This window comes from Ursus americanus, chromosome 5 (genome assembly GCF_024610735.1).
Source record: "Ursus americanus isolate L20-20 chromosome 5, mUrsAme1.1.p, whole genome shotgun sequence".
Lineage (NCBI taxonomy): Eukaryota > Metazoa > Chordata > Mammalia > Carnivora > Ursidae > Ursus > Ursus americanus.
The window spans coordinates 33,006,681-33,025,877 of record NC_142131.1 but is presented as its reverse complement, the minus strand read 5'-3'; the positions used below and the strand labels follow the sequence as shown (position 1 = coordinate 33,025,877).

Here is a 19,197-nt window from a genome sequence, read left to right as displayed (position 1 = left end):
GAAAATATCCAAGTGGGAAAAAGTATGCGAAGAGTATGAGTGTTCCTTCTTCCCCGTGCCTCTCAGCCTCTGAACGGTCAGTTAGGAGAGCTCCCCCAGTCAGAGTGCTGGGCTGGGCTCCACCTGCTGCCACCCTGGGAACAGGGAACCCTGCTCCTTGAGTGTCCGGTGTAGGAACTTCTCCAAAGGAGGGAGAAGTTGGGAAGCACACTGCGGGGTAGGAGAGCCAGAGGAGTGAAATGTCCCCTGACCATTGGTGGGGAACCATGCGTGGCCCGTCTGCTTCATGCCACAAGCCCTCCTGGGATCCGGCATACCTTGGATTCTTGGAGTATGCTGCCACCGACCCGAGGACCACAACAGGAACAAAGGAGAGGCTTGGACGAAGCTTTCCCTAGTAAGAAATGCTTTGTGGGGATGGGCGGAAATTCCGGCTGGGCGAAGCATGTGATTGTTTGAAAATGGTATCTGTCCCTTACATCACTCAGGGGAGTGCCTCTCCCTGCTGCAGGGTGTGGGGGCTGAGATGGGGTCAGTGCTGGAAATACAGTGATTTCACTACTCTGTCTGCTTTCTGGAGGCTGCTTGGGCCTGAAGTGGCCAGAAGTTGGGTAGGGTGGGTTGGTGGGCACTGCTATTGTGTGCCCAACCACTCAAAGGGCAGTTATTCAAAGGCCCTTAGCCACTAACTTGCCTCCAAGATTCTCATCCCCAGGCTCTGAAACTTTCCCCTCCATCATGATGCTCGGGCAGTGAAGTTGCCAGGAGCGGAGCCCCCACACCGCTGCTCTCTCTGGGGGCGAGGGGGAACCTGCAGGGTTGGGACCGAAGCCCAGCTCTGACAGGTGCAAGGCCAGGCCAAACTGCTTCCCTGCTGTGTCTCCTCCCTGTCACTCTGTGAGAAGTGACAAGTTATTACAGGTCCCATGGGTGTAGTCTGGCAGAGCCTGACATCCTTCACGGGGCCTGTGCCCTTCACACCTGTGCACTGCAAAGGGATTGTAATGCCCAGTTAGATGTGGCCACGGGCAGGTCACTGCTCCATTCCCACACTGGCCTGTTTCTGGGGTGCCCTTCAGCCCTGGAAAGAACTAGAACTGCAGTCCAGCTCCTATAAGTGTCCCCTCTTTCCATAGTAGGCTGCTGGCTTTGGGATTCTTTCTCCCTTTGAACTGTAATTCAATATTACTACTAATAAAATTATTGAGTAAAGTAAAAAAGTTTTTGAAGTTTTTTAAATCCTTAAAATATATTTCATTAAGCCCAAATGTAAACTTAGAGTAGTACTTTGGAAGTCACTTAAATAATTATTTTTCTCTGTATTACTAATCTGATATACAGTTAGGGTCATTTATCCCCATTTTTTTAAATATTAAGGTTAATTTTGCTTTTAAATTAAAAATTTTTTTAAGGTTATTTATTTCAGAGAGAGCGAGTGAGAGATTGAGAGCATGAGCAGGGCAGAGGGAGAGAGAGAGAGCAAGGGGAGGGGCAGGGAGAGAGACAGAATCCCAAGCAGACTCCCCACTGAGCATGGAGCCCAACACAGGGCTCGATCTCATGACCCTGAGATCATGACCTGAACCAAAATCAAGAGTCGAAACCCAACCGACTGAGCCACCCAGGCACCCCAATTTAATTTTATTTTGAATACATAAAACATATACTATATTAAAAGGTGTACATAAAGGATGGTTCCATCCTTTACTCCTCTACCCTGTCCCATCTACCCCCTAAGTCATCATTCCTTTTATTAGTTTCAGTTGTACCTCCCAGTGTTTTTTTGATACGTACATTTTACAATATATATTTATATATAATGTATATAATTTTATATATGAATACTAATATACATTGCAACATACATACTAATATATAGGATACAGTATATAATCTACTAATTTTATAGGCATGTGTATAAACACACACGGGCACACACACATACACACATACACACACACATAAATATATGCTGCTCTGCACCTTGCTTTTTTCATCTAATACCATCTCTTGATAATGACTCCATAGATAGAGATCTTTCTCATTTTTTGGTATAGCTACATAGTACCCCATTGTGTAAATATACCATCTGCTCAGCCATTCCTCTAATTATGGACATTTAGGTTGTTTCTAGTCTTCTAATATTATAAATAATATCACAGTGAATAACCTTGTGCTTATGTTGTTTCTGATGAGACAAGCTCTATGATCAGTGCCAACTCTAGGTGACACTGCAACTTTAAAAGGGAAATGAGGATGTAATTGAGAGAGAGATTGCCAACTGTTCCTCCATAGGGTGTAGGCCCTCTTACACTCTAATTGGCAACATATACAAGTGCCTATTTCCTTACCACTTCAACAACAGAGAGTGTTATCGAAATCCAACTTCTGGATTTTTGCCCATCGGATAAGTGAGAGATCCTAGTCCAGGGCAGTTTTAATTTACATTTTTTATGAGTGAAATAAGGAATCTTTTTTTTTTATTAAGAGCCTTTTGAATCTTCTTTTCTGTGAACTGTTTATATATTTTGCCCATTATTTCCTCAGTTGTCGTCTAATTAAAAAAAAATTAACTCAAATCTTCGTGGAGGCAAGCAAAGTCACTTTTCACTCTTACCTTCTGGAGAGATGTCAAATACAAACTGAAACCAACAAGAAGTCACCAGAATACTGTACTTTGCTCCCTCCTTCCCAAACTCACTCTAAACCAAGAAGTACTGGTGATTCCCTACATTTTAACTGTTTTCCACAGACCCTACTGAGTTGACTGGAGTATTCTGGCACCAGCACACTGTCTTACTGTTTTTCAAAATCATGGGCAGTCAGCTGGTTTTGTTATAACAGGGTGTTAATGGAATAAAGGTGCCAGTTTTGATACCCAGATGCGCTGCTGGCTCTACACTGGGAAAAGCTGTTACCCCTGCCTGGAGTGGGGCTGCCCAGCTGCCTTACGTTCAGACAGAAGTCTCCAAAGAACATGCTGTGGGGAAGGAAGGGGCAATGGCGTCATCTCCAAACATAGTTCACCAGGGGTGGGGGTGGATGTCCCAAGTCCTGATTCTTTGGAAGCCTGGTGTAGGTTTCTGCCTGGGAATTTCACTGTAAGGGCAACAGCCAGTTGAGAAGACACATGTGTCAAACAGGAAAGCATGTAGAGCCCTGCACGGTGTCATTTTCAAGCTGGCTGCCTCCACTGAGGTGGCCGAGGGGGCTCGCTGGTGCCCTTCCAGTAGCGGCACTCAATTACGCGCAAAGCCCCTGTAAGAGTTCCCTGTTGCGGCATAACTATCACAAAACAAAAGGCTTACAACAACAATAAAAATCTATTGTCTCACATATTTCTGTGGGTCAGAAATTCAGGAGCAATTCAGCAGAGGTGTTTTGGCTTATGGTCTCTCAGGAAGTCGTGGTCAAGATGTCAGCCACGGCCACAGTCCTCTCCTGCCCACTTCTGACACGCTCACGCACGGGGCTGCCAAGTGATGCTGGCTGCTGGCGGGAGACCTCAGCTCCTCTCCACGGGGACAGCCACAGGGCGGCTGGAGTGTCTATATACATGATGCCTGGCTTCCCACAGAGCAAGGGATCTCAAAGAAAGCCAGGAGGCAGCTGCAGCGCTTTTGAGGATCTAGTCTTGATGGCAAACATCATCACTTCTGCCCCATTCTATCTGCTAGAAGGAGGCCGCTAGGGTGGGCCCACACTCAAGGAGAGAGGCATTAACTTCTACCTTTTCAACAAAGGGATCTCAAAGAATTGTGGACATATTTTTAAATCATCACAGATTCTGAGAACAAGAGGTTTTTTTTCCTCTACCTGGAGGACCACCTGACCCCTGGGCTGCAAGGCAGGTCTGTCTTTCTGGTAGACCCAGTGGTAAGTCAGAGGAAGCACAGCCTCCATCCTGGTGGAGGGCTTCCCCCTGACGAGGTGACTTTCATCACGTCTGCTTTCCTTTGACCTATCATAACAATGGAACTGGTTAAAAATGCAGATTTCTGGATCTCACCAAGAGACTCTTTCTATCTCATTGGGTCTGAGGGGCTGGTGAATCTGGATTTTTATAACCACCTCAGATCAAGCGAACCCTCTGACAATGGCCCAGGAAGACAGAGCGAGGTGCTGGCTTTTTAGCACTGTGCTTTCCTGTCCCCCAACAGTCCTGCCCCACCCCAGTGAGGCCAGGTCGGACCACATCGCTGGACTCCTCGAGGCACTCAGCACTGCACGTGGCGAAGAGGGGCCGCACCACAGATCATCAATAGATGGACGGTCGATGGCTGAGTGAGTGAAGTCATCAATGAATGAAACACAGTTGCACTGACTTTGATGCTGCTTTCTCAAAAGCTAATATTCTCAGCATTACCTAAGACAAAATTCTTGCCCCAAAATATTTAACCTGAATCTCATAAGGCTTTTTGGCCTACTTAGCAGCTTACAGAAAACACAGGGGATGAAGGAATGTATTACACAATACCTTCAGAAAATAACTACTTGAACCAAGAATTTGGGGGATTCAGTAAGATGACTGGGGTGGACCCTTGAAAGAGTCTATGACAGGGGGTAACAGGTAGAGGAACTGTTCTAGATCAAAGGTTGCCAAACCATGACCTACAGGTCAGTTGTCTATTTTTGTAAAAAAAAATTTTACTGGAACGTTGTCATGCTTATTAGCTTACATATTGTGCGTGGCTGTTTTTGTGCTATGCTGACATAGTTAAATGACTGCAACAGACCCAGTGTGGCCTGCAAACTAAAATACTTACCATCCTGCCCTTTCAGAAAAAGTGTGCTGAGCCCTGTTCTAAATTAAGAGACCAGTGGTCTTCTGTTTCCATCAATGACAGAGTAAGTAGTACTGGCTAGCCATTCTGCCATACACAACTAGAACCCTGGATAAAACATTAAATAACTGTTTTCAGACATGAAATAATTGGCAGCACGGGGGTAGAGTTCCTGAGAGAAAGGAAACAAACAAGGTGAGCCTACAATCACCGAGGTTTTCTACCAGAGGCATCTGCACTGCCCAACCCAGACAGGGGGACACAAACAGAATCCAGAGGTCTCACAGAGCTGACAAGACAGGTGATTGGAGGGGGGAGTCTGAAGCAGCTGGAATTTCCACAGCAGAATATTTTCGAGGAAGAAACTAACCAGAGAAAGAGTTCCAGGCCATGGGATTCCCTCTCAGTCTTTGGCTAAACACTAACTTCTGCATGTCTAGGGGGAGACGCCACAAGCTTGAAAGAGAGGCTACCATGGAGCTGTAAACATAACAGCTGTTGGAGCTCACGCAGAGTTGGGAGATGCTTGAGTTTGGACCAACCAGCATGGAAAGGCCTCACTGAATACCAAGGGCTTTGAGTAGACTACCAGAAAGCTGACACCTCAGGATTATGGCTAACTAGCACTCTAGATCGGCCTCAATAAAGCTCAAAAATAAAACTTCCAAGAATGAAGTTAATCCACATACGAATTAACTATCCGTGAAATCAAAACTCAACAATCTGCAAAGAAAACAACAAGCATAAATGCCTTTGACTTTTTAGTCCAAGTTTACCAAGAACTTTAATCATGAATGGATTCTGAGTTTTGTAAAATGTTTTTTCTGAATCTTTTTCTGTTTCTACATCATACTTCTTGGTAAATGACTGAATATTTCCCTCCTAAGAGCAGAGATAAGGAAGGAAGTTTTCTTTCAACCATTTCTAATCAACAGTCTGTGGTGGTCCTAGCCAGTGCCAAAAGGCGAGGAAGAAAAGAGCATATACATTGGAAAGAAAGAACCAAAACATGGGTGTGAACATAGAAAATCCTCAGGATTCCACAGAAAAGCTACTAAAACCAAAAAGCGATACCTAGTAAGGATGCAGAACACAAGGTCAATATGTCATAATCAACTGTATGTCTGTATTTTAGTGCAAACAACTGGGAAAGGAAATCTTATTTACAAGGTCAAAAAAATTAATGTTTCAGATAAATGCATATACAAATATATATATATATACATATATATGTATGTATATATATGTGTGTGCGTACACACACACACAGTGCACTGAAAATGACCAAACACTGTAGAAATTAAACGAGCTCCAAGTGAATGGACAGATTTTCCATGTTCATGGATTGAAAGAATCAATATTGTAAAAATGTCAGTTTTCCCCCACAGATTTATAGATTCAAACCATCCCAATCACCATCTCAACAAGCATTTTAAAAAATAAAAATTGGAAAGCTTAATACAAAATTTATATGAAAATGTAAAGGACCAGAAGACTCAAAATAGTTTTGGAAAAGAAAAACAAATTTGGAGGATTTACACACTGATTTCAAGAGCGACTATAACACCTTGGTAATCATTGTGATATTGGCACAGGACACTATGGGCCAGAATAGAGTCCAGAAGTAGACCCAGGTATCTATGGTCAATTTATTTTTTTAAGGTAATCCAATGGGGGAAAAATAGTCTTTTCAACAAATGGTGCTAGAACAACTGGCTATATGTATGAAAAAAAATCTTAACTCCCATTTCACACTAAATATAAAAATTAATTCTAAAGGGACTATAGGTCTACATGTTAAAGCTAAAACTACACTTCTAGAAAAAACATAGAAGGAAATCTCTCTAACCTTGGGGTAGGCAAAGATTTCTTAGGATACAAAAAAGCACCAATCTTAAAAGAAAATATTGATAAATTGATTTTATCAAAACTAAGAACTTCTCCTCGAAAGACACTATTAAGAAAATGAAAAGCAAGTCATTGGAAGAAATTATTTATAAGGCATCAACCTGGCAAAAGAGTTCACAGGTGCAAGTCAACAACAAAGAACAACCCAATTTTTAAAAGGCAAATATCTAAAGAGACAGATCACAAGAGAATATATAGGTGACCTCTGAACAACATGGGGTGGGGCTGGTAATCCCACGTGCAGTCAAAAATCTGTGTATAACTTTTGACTCTCCCAAAACTTTACTGCTAATGGTTTATTATTGACTGGAAGCCTTAACCAATCACATAAATAGTCAATTAACACATATTTTGTATGTTATATGTATTATGTACTGTATTCTTATCATACAGTAAGCTAGAGAAAAGAAAATGTTAGAAAAATCATAAGAGAAAATGCTTTTACAGTACTGTAAAAAATCCACATATAAGTGGACCTGCACGATTCAAACCCGCGTTGCTCAAGTGTTACCTATATACTATAAAAGTGAGCAATAAACCCATGAAAAGACGTATAACTTCTCTAGTTATCTGGGACATGCAAATTAAAACCACACTGAGATAGCACTACGCCCCCAGTAAAATGGCAAAAAGCAAAAGATTTTTAATATTAAGCGTTGGTGAGGATGTGGAGAAACTAAAGCTCTCATATATTCCTGGTAAGAGTGTGAAATGTTATAAACACTTTGGGCAACAGTTTGGCAGCTTTTTATAAAGTTAAACAGACATTACCTATATGATCCAGCATCTCTACTTCTAGATCTTCACCCAAGAGAAATGAAAACCTATGTCCGTGAAATGACTTGATCTGATTTTCATCACTGTAGACCGCTTAGCCTGGTCAAGAACGTCAGAGATCCAGTAACACAGCTTCTATGCGTTTGTGTCTGGTTTCTTCTGCTCAGCCTAATATTTTTGAGACTCATCCATGTTGTTGTAGATACGAGTAGTTTGTTCCTTTTTGTTGCAGAGTAATATTCCATCGTACAAATATATTAGTTTATCCATTCAGACATTGATGAGTGTCGGGATTATTTTTAGTTTTAAGCTATTATGATTAAAGCTACTATTGTACACTTAAAATGGATGCATTAAAATTATGTTAATTTTACACTAGTAAACAAATTTTTTTAAATAGACCCAAAAGAGGGGGTGCCTGGGTGGCTCAGTTAGTTAAGCATCTGTCTTCGGCTCAGGTCATGATCCCAGGGTCCTGGGATGGAGACCCACGTTGGGCTCCTTGCTCAGCAAGGAGCCTGCTTCTCCCTCTGCCTCTGCAGCTCCCCCTGCTTGTGCTCTCTCGCTTGCTCTCTCAAACAAATAAATAAAGTCTTCAAAAAAATAAATAAATAAGATAAATAAACCCAAAGGAAATAATAACAAAATGTAATGTGTGAATCTCAGCTGAATCCTGATTTGGTGACAACAAAGCTATAAAAGACTATAAAAATTACCTTAGGATGATTGGGAAATTTTGAATAGGGCATGGCTCATAGATAATATTATAGAATGATTGTTAATCTCCTTAGGTGTAATCATGCTTTTGTGGTTAGAGAGAAGCATGTTCTTATTCTTAGATGTGTGCTTAAGTACTTAGGATTCAAATATCACGATGTCTACAACTTACTTTCCAATGATTCAAAAAAATACGTACCACTTTCTCACACCATACACAAAAATAAACTCTAAGTGCATTAAAGACCCAAATGTAAGACCTGAAACCATAAAACCCCTAAAAGGAAACAAAGGCAATAATCCCTTGGATAGCCCCCTGAGCAACATATTTATGGACATTTCTCCTCAGGCAAGGGAAACAAAAGTGAGCTGTTAGGACTATACCAAAATAAAAAAAAAACTTCTGCACAGTAAAGGAAGCCATCAACAAAATGAAAAGGCAATCTACTGAATGGGAGAAGATATTTGCAAGTGATGTATCTGATAAGGCATTAATATCCAACATATATAAAGAACTTACACAACTCAATACCAAAAAACCCAAATAATCCAATTTAAAAATGGACAGAGGACCCAAATAGACATCTTTCCAAAGAAGACATGCAGATGGCCAACAGACACATGAAAAGATGCTCAACATCACTCATCACAAGGGAAATGCAAAGCAAAACCACAGTGAGATACCACCTCACACCAGGCAGAATAGCCAGCATCAAGAAGACAAGAAATAACGAGGATTGGCGATGATGTGGAGAAAAAGGAACCCTTGTGCACTGATGGTGAGAACATAAATAGATGCAGCCACTCTGGAAAACTGTATGGAGACTCTGCAAAAAATTAAAAATAGAAATACTGTACGATCCAGTCATTCTCCTACTCGGTACTTGCCCAAAGAAAATGAGAACACTAATTTGAAAAGATATATACACCCCAATGTTTACTGCAGCACTATTTACAACAGCCCAGATATGGAAGTAACCCAGGTGTCCATCAATGGAGGAATGGAAAGGAGAGGCAGTAAATATACACTGGAATATTACTTGGTTATAAAAAAGAATGAAATCTTGCCACTTGCAACATGAATGGACCTAGAGGGTATCATGCTAAGTGAAAGCAGTCAGACATAAAAAGACAAACACCATATGATTTTACTATATGTGGACCCAAAACAAAACAAAAACAAAAAAACAGGGACAGACTAATAAATACAGAGAGCAAAATGGTGGTTGCCAGAGGGAGGAGGTGAGGGGATGGGCGAAATCGGTGAAGGGGATTAAGAGGTACAAACCTCCAGTTATAAAATAAATAAGTCACACAGATGAAAAGTACAGCATAGGGGAAGAGAGTCAATAATATTGTGAGAAGGTTGTATGGTGACAGATGGTGACTACACTTATCAGGGTGATCACTGAGTAATGTACAAAATTGTTTAAAAACACGCAAACAGAGAGATGAAACAAAGCTTTGCAGATACTAATAATTGGTGAAGAAGATGGAGGGTATATAGATTTTCACTGTACTTTAAAATTTTTCTGACTTTTCAACATTTCCCACCTACATTCCATAATAATCCTAACAATGATGACAATAATTGGGGAAGAAAAGCTCATGTTGAGGTGTTATGGTTTACTCTTAAATCTGCGCATTTTTCTTAGACCAAGACACTCATGAAGACATGATTTTCTCTGTGTTCTTCTGAGTGCTTGTTTGCGAGCAGAATCCCAGCAACAAAGCGCGTTAGGAATACCTGGCTCCAGCTGCGGGCTTCTGGCTTCCGTGGCTGCGAGCGGGTGCAGGGACGGCCTCCAAACATAGGTCAGGAGCACCAGGGCCGGGGCCACCTCCGCTGCCCCTGATAGGAGGGAGGTGAATGGTTAACTAGCTACCTACCCCCCCACCCCGCACTGTTGAACCCTCTCTGACCCTGCACAGGGCGCTCCCGCTGAATTCTGCCTGCCAAGCCCCAAGCCTCAGAGCCAATGCACAGGAGGAAACAAGGCCCAGGTGGCCCTGTTTGCTAAACAGTGAAAACCGGGTTTACTAGGGGCACCTTATAGAAGGCTACACACATCTTACAAAAGGCTACATTTGTGCATAAAAATGCCTCCCTTCAAACCTCAGGCTCACTGATACCCTGAGGCACTGCCCAAGGCTTTGGTAAGTGAGGTCCTGGAGATGATGAAGGAAGGTAGGAAATCAGGGAGTGCTTTCCCTGCCCCTGTCCCAAAGCACGCCTTTCACAAGTAGGGGGAGGAGCCAGTGACGGGAGGAGAGCAGAGCCTCACGGGAAGAGAGACAGAAAGAGAGGCAGTTTGTGCCTTCACAGGTGAGGGAAATGAGCGAAGGACACAGGTGCTGTAGTTGTTATGAGATATCGCAGAGCACATCCGTCCCCCACCCCGAAGTTAAGGGCTGTAGAAAGTTCACTGGATCAGGCTGCTCAGTTGGCTTGGGGATCAGGGCCAGAGTAATTTCCTGGGGTGGGAGGCGGGGGGGGGGTAGTGGGGGGAGAGCTTAGGGATTGCACAGGAGGGAGGATATGGAGGCATGGTGGGCTAGCGATTCTTCAAGAAGTTTGGTGCAGTAGTGTGATGGCTTTGAGGGAAGGAAGGAAGGAGAGGGTTTTAGTGTCTGGAGATCAGAGGGAGAGGCTAGGACAGGGGAGACAGGATAGTTAAGGAAGGAGATAAGATCATACATAACCCGTGTGGAAAGGCGCTTAGCAAGAAGAGACTTCCCTGAGTTGGAGGGGAGGCAAGCAGGGGCGGGGTGGGGGGGAGATAACTGGCACCACCGAGCTCTAGTGTATCCACTACACATGGTGCTTTTACAACTTTAGAACTGAGCGAATACAGGTAACAACACTGTAGTCCATATTTGAAAGTTGCTAAGAGTTCCCATCAGAGAGAAAAATGTGTAACTATGTATGGTGATGGATACTAAGTACATTTACCGTGGAGATCATTTGGCAATATATATACAAATGTCGAATCATTATGTTGTATACCTGAAACTCCTATAATGTTGTATGTCAATTACACCTCAATAAAAAAAAAAGAACAGAAAACGTAAACCTCCTTTTATGTGTAGATGTAGATCTTGGCGCACTTCTAATCACAGTTAATTCAGGAAGAAAGTCAGAAGGAAGAGGGAGAATAAAGACAGATATGGCGAGTCTGAGATGAATAAAGTCAAGCCTCAAAGTAATCGAAAGGCATAGGAAAAGTAGCGAAGTGGAGAAAGATACAAAGGAAGATCACGTGAAAACTCACTGAGAGATGAACGGTTAGGTCACCCACGCACACAGACCCCTCTGTGGCAAAGTGCGCTGGGAGTGTCCCTCTGGATAAATTGCTGACTTTCATAGAAGAATATTCCCCTTTAGGGTCTTTTCAGTTTCTTGTTGTTGCTTCCTTGCAAGGCTAGGGCAAAGTCACATGGCTTGTAGCTATTATAACCAACTCATGTGCTTTGGTCCTGTACACCTGCTTCAAAAATGTTTCTGACTTGACTGGGATCCCTCCTCGTTGGGAAGAGACTGGCCGAGCAGGTAGATCAAATTTTATTTTATAAACATTAATTGGCAGAGCACCATCACAGTACCCATACTTAAGTGAATATGAACAAAAGAGGCTCCATCCCCGAGGTCAGATGGTTCTGCACACAGGCTGTGAGTGGGCTGCCGTGGTGAACCAGCTCTCCAGGGGTGCGGCTGACAGGCTCGAAGGCAGATGACCGAGCTACGGAGATTTGGTTTGGGGGCTCAGAGGTGGTGACTACCTGGAGGAAGGTGCTGTAGAGTAGACATCAGACCGGGCTTCTCCTGTCCGAAGATGGTGCTGACTTAAGGCTAAAGCAGCCAGCCAGGGCTCCTGTCGTTCCTGTTGCCATGTACCGTTAGGAGATCCCTGCAGTGGCTGCCATAAGTAACACCTGGTGGTTTTGTTATCAGTATTTGGGGCTGTCATAGGGCTTCCTTCCAGAAATAGACAAATAAGAGAAATAATATTGCCCTCTAAGAGTTAAACCTACAAAAAAATCCACTCACCACATATTGGACAGAACAGAGTTCCTGCTTCTCAGGAATGTCTGAGAACACAGCATGCATCCCCAGGAATGGGTGCCTTTTACAGGGTGTTCCTGTTTTTGGAATGTCCTTCCTTGCATCTTTCAGTTACCAAAATGCTACTCCTTTTGGAGGCTCCGTTGAAATGCTCCCTCCTTGTGTGTATTTCTTTCCCGGTTTTCCAAGTCAAAATCAATCACTCCTTTCTCCACATTCTAGATGTAGACTACTACTTTGCTGTAGTTCATATTTTATTCTAAGAGTTTGTGGTGACGTGTAAGTCCTCCCTACTACAATATACATTCCTTCCCTTATAAAAACCAGGTCTTGGGGCCCCTGGGTGGCTCAGTAGGTTAAGCATCCAACTCTTGGTTTTGGCTCAGGTCGTGATCTCAGGGTCCTGAGATCGAGTCCAGAGTGGGGCTCTGCACTGAACACAAGTCTGCTTGAAATTCTCTCTCTCCCTCTCCTTCCCCTTCTGCCCCCGCCCCTGCTCAAGTGCTCTTTCTCTCAAATAAATTAATAAAATCTTAAACAACAGGTCTTATTCCATACTCTATGCATATCATGGGTGGCCAATAAATGCTGATAAATGAAAGACTGAGTGAATGAATGAATGACTATGCATTGAGAAGTCTGGAAGCCAATACCAGTATAGCACATTACTAAAAAGAAGGCACTCTTTGTAGCAGCCAGTCACAAAAAATCACACATAGATTTCAATCAATCGTGCACAATTGTTACTCTCCCCAGAAGTCTGTCCTAGATTGGGATCCCCAGAAATAGCCTGGAGTAGGGGATACTTACCCATGAACTATGTTAAGGAAGTACTTTCAGGAGAAAAGGAGTGAGGAAAGAAGAAAGGAGGGCAAGGTTGTGGGGATGCTAAGCAAGGATGTGGCCTCAGCTGAAAACCAGTGTCAGCCTGGCTGGCCTTATGTCCCCCTGTGGCAGCTTGGCTTTGGCTGGGGGTTCTCTTGGTGTTGGGCGTAATCCTCTGGGAGGGAAGGCTCCCCTTGGCTAAGGACAAGTCTCTGGACTGGCATCAACTGTGAGCCATTAGCAGCGACATCCACAGTAGCTCCGGGGTGTCAAAGTAAAATGTCAGAGGAGGATGAGAAATGGGACATGTTGTCACAGCTCCCTTTGGGAAAAACAATCTGCCACCTCAGCTTTGGCTGATTAAGAGCTTCATGAGCTCCAAACATGAGAGATGGGAGTCAGTTAAGAGTCATTCTGGGATTTCCCAACTTGGAAATTTCTAAGTGTGCTGGATTTTGCTCATTTCTTTTTAATTTGAAAGATAAGCAGCATGATTTGGAGACAACTAGCTTTAATACAGAAGAGAAGAGTCTGCTGTATCCCTTTCCTTGGCAACGAAAGCATAAGTAGCAGCAACAGCAAACAGAAGCATCTGGAAAGAGTCTCCACAAGGATCTGCAATTGGCCACGGTGGTTTTTAAGGAAGAAGCTACTGAAAGTCAGCTTTCCTAAAATATAATCAGTGTCCTCTACTTGCTCGTAGTTTCTACTTGTAAATTGTGTTTACATGTGATCGATATGGCAGCTCTTCAACTCTCCTTGCCCTCTTTGTATACCATGACACTTGCAGGCAACGGCCTCAATCTTCTAACTTCCCAGTCTCTGAGAACCCGATTGCCTCTTCTGTGGTTTTGAACCAGAGCACATAGGTCCTAAGTCCCTTCCTGATGGAAGGAACAACTTGTCCTGGTTGGCCCAGGACTTTTCTGGTGTTAGCACTGAAAGTCTTGCATCCTGGGAATCCCCTCAGTCCAGGGCAAACCAGGATGGTTGGCCACCCTTCCCCCTATCTGTGGAAAGGCTGGCCTTGGATTGCCCACCTCAAGAGGAGGAGGGCTGGCAGAGCGGGTGTCCGGCAGGGCTATTGTCTTTCAGGAGCGTGGGGCAGCTTCCCTGAGGAGGAGGTACGAATTAGACCAGCAATGATCAACCTCTCTAGTTAAAACTATAACTCGATGAATTACTCATTAGCAAGGCAGGGATCAATGTATTATAAATACATGTGCAGCAGTTTGATGTAGTAGAAAGAGCAATGAAGTGGAGTCAAATACTTTCTGGCACTGATGGCAATGAAACCTCAGAGCCAAAGAATTAATCTTTCTGAGCTTTGGCTTCTCCATCTGTAAGGTGAAAGGACTAGACCAGGGCTTGCTTCCTCTTTTACCTTTTGTTTTGGAACTTCATTCTAGAGGGTAGAGTGACTCATGCTCCCTGAGACACAGTTTGCTCTCACCATCACAAGTTTTTCCCCTCCCCTTTCCCATGCCTGTTACCCTCCCTTCCTTCTCCCCTCCTCTTCCCCTCCCCCTGCTTTCTCCATTCCCAGCACTAATCTCTTTTCTCCCAATAGGCAACCACATCAATGTGAAAAATATTTGTCATTGAACAGGATGTAGTTTTTATGAGTTTTGTTTTGTGTATGGATTTTTTTAAAAAGATTTTTATTTGAGAGAGAGAACGTGTGCGCAAGAGAGAGCACACACAAGCAGGGAGGGGGCAGAGGGAGAGGGAGAAGAAGATTCCGCACTGAGCAGCGACCCCAACATGGGGCTCATTCCTAGGACCCTGGGATCATGACCTGAGCTGAAGGCAGACGCTTAACTGACTGAGCCACCCAGGCAGCCCTTGTGTATGGATTTTTAATTTTCATGTGCGATATTGTGCTCTGGACTTCCTTTTATTCCTAGCACTTTTTTACTCAGCACCACTTAAAAAATATCTTCAGGACGCTGGGTATTGGTCTCCAAGGGTCCTTCCACAGTGACATTTTTATGAATATTGTTTAGTACTGCAGAAAGGTCTGTCCTCAGGTGTTCCAGCTAACTGGAATCAAATTATTGATGGTCTTTCTAGAACAACCGAGGGGAGAAGAAAGTATCTTTAATCACCCCCCAAATTGTTCAAGCGTGGTCTGCATGAAGGGGACCAAGTGGATTAATCCGCAGCGCACATTGATGGGGACATGAAGTATGGGATGGCCAGCGCAGTTATAGTGCACCTTTGGGCCTCTCAGTCTCTGAATGGTGAGGCCCTCCAGTAACCTTGAAGATCTGCAGTCCTAGGAGCTCTCATGGGGGGAGCTCACCTCCCGCAGAAAACTGGTGGACATATGGCAGCTGCTTCAGACCTCAGCCCGAGATCAGCCTCCGAGAGTGCACATAACTGCAAGGCCGACCTCCTCTTCCTGGGGCTGCAGAGGTCCCGGCCAGCATCCCATCCCAAGAGTTCCTGTGGTTCTTAGTGGTTTTGAGCAGAGCATGTCTCCCAGGCTGAGCCACTCTCTTGGTGGCATTGAAGCCAAAGGAGCCATGTGGTGCCTGGGAACGGGCCGTGGGTGGGGCACAGCTGTGGGGACCAGCCCCTCATGTCACTGCCTGCCTCCGCGTAGGAGAATGAATTCCATTTTGGGCAGCAGCAACTCACACTGGGTGGCCTCTGCCTTCCTTCCCACACCAGTGCACGGAGAACGACCCAGAAGACTGAGGAGCACATAGCTCCCCTCGGAGGAAGCAGACCCTGCTGTCGGGCCTCTCCTCTCTCCCTGTTTCTTGCTCAACGAGGGCTTCGTCTCCACTCAGGCCTCTTAGGAAGCTCTGGCAAGATCCCACGAAGCTTGACTGGTGGGGCCCGTGAAGTCAGGGGGCGACAAGGAGTACAGAGGTGCTTTACGTCTCCCCACGTGACACACTTGCTCCCCTAAACTTTACACAGAGGTGCATCTTGACCTTATCCCAGGCCTTAACTATTTCTGCTCCTTTGAAGATGCAGAACAAACAAAAGCAACAACAAAAGTGAACAAACATAGAAACAGAGACACACAAATACCAAAGGCCCGATGTTCCCAGCCTCTTTCTCCCCATTTCAGCGGATTCTATGTAGATACGTCATTTCCTCTTTGTGTTTTTTAAGCTGCCCAGAGGAGATTGACGCAGTCATAGTATTATGTACGCACTCTACCTACAAGGGTGGCCGAGGTAAGACTTGAACTGACCCTAAGATCAGAGAAGGTCCACCTTCAGGCCTAGCAGCCTGAATACCCAGCAACGGTTTCAGGGTCTCCTGACACGGAGAACCTGGGTGCCACAACCCTACTAGGGACCCAGCTCCTCAAGTACCCAAGGGGAAAGCTTAAAGAAATGCAGCAGGATAAAACACTTATACAGCTGACCTTCACTGAGCTTACGGGGCTCTGTGCTCTTGCCATATCTTCTCACTTGATCCTCGTACCCTTCCGGAGTAGGTACTGTTATCAGCCTCTTTTATAAATGAGGAAGCTGAGCTTCAGAGAATCTAAGCAGCTGACTCAGCGACACAGCTAGTAATTAGTGGAGCCAGGATTTGGTTGCAGAGAAACTTCCAGAACCTGTGCTCTCAACCACTGTGCCTGTGTAGGCTTACACACACACACACACAAGATGATGTTTACATGGGCCTTTTGGTTTATACACTGGAATCATTTTAATAATATTCACAGAATCACAGATTGTTGGAAGAGGAAGTCAACTTAGAGATGGCCTGATTTGCGCACGCGTGCGCGCACACACACACACACACACACACACACACACACACAGAGAAATGAAAAGAAAGAAAGAAAAGGGAAACTGGGGACTTGTTTTAGAGAAATAGTTCTCAATGGAATAGTATCAGAATCACCTGGTTAAAACACAGATCTCAGGACCACAACCCCAGAGTGTCTAATTAAGTAGGTCTGGGGTGGGACCCCAAATTTGCATTTCTGACAAGATCCCAGATGATGCTGATGCTGACGGTCCTGTGTCCACACTGTGAGAACCACTGCATTGGACAGTTTGGACACAGTGGGGACCGTAAGACCCACTGCAATTGTTACTTAAACGTACTTTGCAACGCCAATGAAGCCTAGGCAAACATTCCCTGTAGGGTCATTCTCACCTGAGTCACTTGTTCTTAAATACCTCTCTCTGACTCCCAGCAGCAGAACCAGAATGTAGTAGTCAGGATTCTAAAAATGCCCTCCCCCCTCCCACCCTCCCTGCACTACCCTCCACCTTCACGATGGATGCCATACCCTTACCCTCCTGAACCTGGGAACGTGGTACCATTTCTGTGTTTGTGTTATGTTATATGGCACAGCTGACCTAAAAAAAGGGATTATCCAGGCGAGTGTCATTTAATCACATGGCTGCTTAAAAGCCCACAGCTTCCTCTGGCTGTATACACAAGTACATAAATTCCTGAGTCTGGAAGGGAGCTATGGGCCGGATGCAGACCTACCCCATTCAGAAGATCCTTAGGCCACGAGCTTGGGGGCCCTACATTACTGCCTGCTGAAAAAGCCAGTGGCTGCCACCTACATTCCAGTTCTGCAAAAAAAGAAACGTAAAGGTTGTCTGAGAGAACATCCTGAGAGCCACCCGCTCCAGCGACCCTCAGCGGACGCAGCCTGGCTGAGGAACACGGAGAGATCACTCGTCAGCAGGCGCGTGCCCTTCACGGAAGAGCAGTTTAAAAACAGTTTAGGAAAACAGATGTCTCCCCGCACTGCTGGTTGGTCAGATAACACACTTTTCTGTTACTGAGATTAATCATCTGTAAAACGGAGGCACAGCTCCTCACATGGGTATTAGAAGCGCAAGAGGCTGGGATATATGCCCAGAACCCATTCGGCAATCGTCCCCACCTCCTTCCCAAATATTCCTGTGATTCTTACAGCAAAGTACAACACATGGGGACAGTTTTGATTTTCTGCGTGACCATATATAGCTAGGATTCAACCACGGTGTCTTTTTATCATAAAAGAGGAATATAACTATCTGCTGTCACAGATATAATTCACGTAAATAAAACAGGTGAGCAGTAGATCATTCTTAATATTGAGATTCCCCTCAAATACTCACCTCCCACTGGTTTATAGACACCTGACATTTAAGTGCACGTTCATCTCTCAGGGCTGAGGCTCCAGGCATTTGGTATCTCCTACACACACACACACACACACACACACACACACACAGGCTCCCACAAAGGCAATTTCCTTCCTACCCACGCGGTGTTCAGTCACATGTTTTGTTAACAAATGCGTAACCATGCTTAGTTTCACTTCCCACAAGAGTTTTCTGATAACCTCTGAAAACGTTTTTGTGGCTTTAGTGTCACTTTTCATTGATTTCTTCGAACTATAATCATTTCAAAATTATAATTTTTAACTGAGAATGTGGGTTGGTGGTTAAAAACAGGAAGTTTGATGGGTAAGTCTGACACACAGTGAAAATGTGCAAGAAACTCCAGGAAAATTCAGACCTTGATATTATTGATGACTGTGACAGTGTTGTCCCCATGAGTCCCCTGGAGAACTCGCCTGTAAAGAAGGGTGAGGTTACTAACCAAACATAAGTGAATGAGAGTATACAGATGTGGTTGATCTAAAATCTTGAAACACACTCGGACGTCCAAGTGGACAAAAGTTCAAGCAGGATCACAGACTGAACAGTGAAGAAGTCAGTATCTTTCTGTATTTCCAGAGGAAGGCAATATTATTTCCTACTCCACAGGCTCTTCTGCGCTGTGACCTTGACACTCTCTCCATAGAAAAGAAGAATCTAATTCCATTCCTTTTGTGTCTGGGCTGGCTTAGTAGCCTGCTTGAGCAATAGAATGAAATAGAAGTGATATTCTGGGACTTCCAAAGCTAGGTCATAAGATCCTTGCAGCTTCTACCCGAGACCCACGGAATTCTCACTCTTAGGACACTCCCTCTTGAAAGCCAGGCAGCAAGCTGGGAGAAATCACATGGAAAGAGCACAGGCAGGGGCTCTGGTAAACAACAACTCGCAGAGCTCCTAGCAACAGCCAGCTAACTCTCAGCCATGTGAATGAACCATCTTGAATGGCCAACTCTGTCTGTCAATCTTGGGCTTACAG

The 19,197-nt window shown here is 44.4% G+C and overlaps 1 long non-coding RNA gene across 1 annotated transcript in view; it reads right to left on the bottom strand.

The window, feature by feature from the left end:
• Positions 1 to 19,197, bottom strand: part of LOC123800233 (uncharacterized) — a 24,721-nt gene extending 5,524 nt beyond the window's left edge. Inside the window, exons 1-2 of the long non-coding RNA XR_015724474.1 lie at positions 18,174 to 19,197; positions 17,551 to 17,639 (exon numbers count right to left, since the gene is read on the bottom strand). This is a non-coding gene — a long non-coding RNA (uncharacterized LOC123800233). The remainder of the gene's footprint in view (positions 1 to 17,550; positions 17,640 to 18,173) is intronic.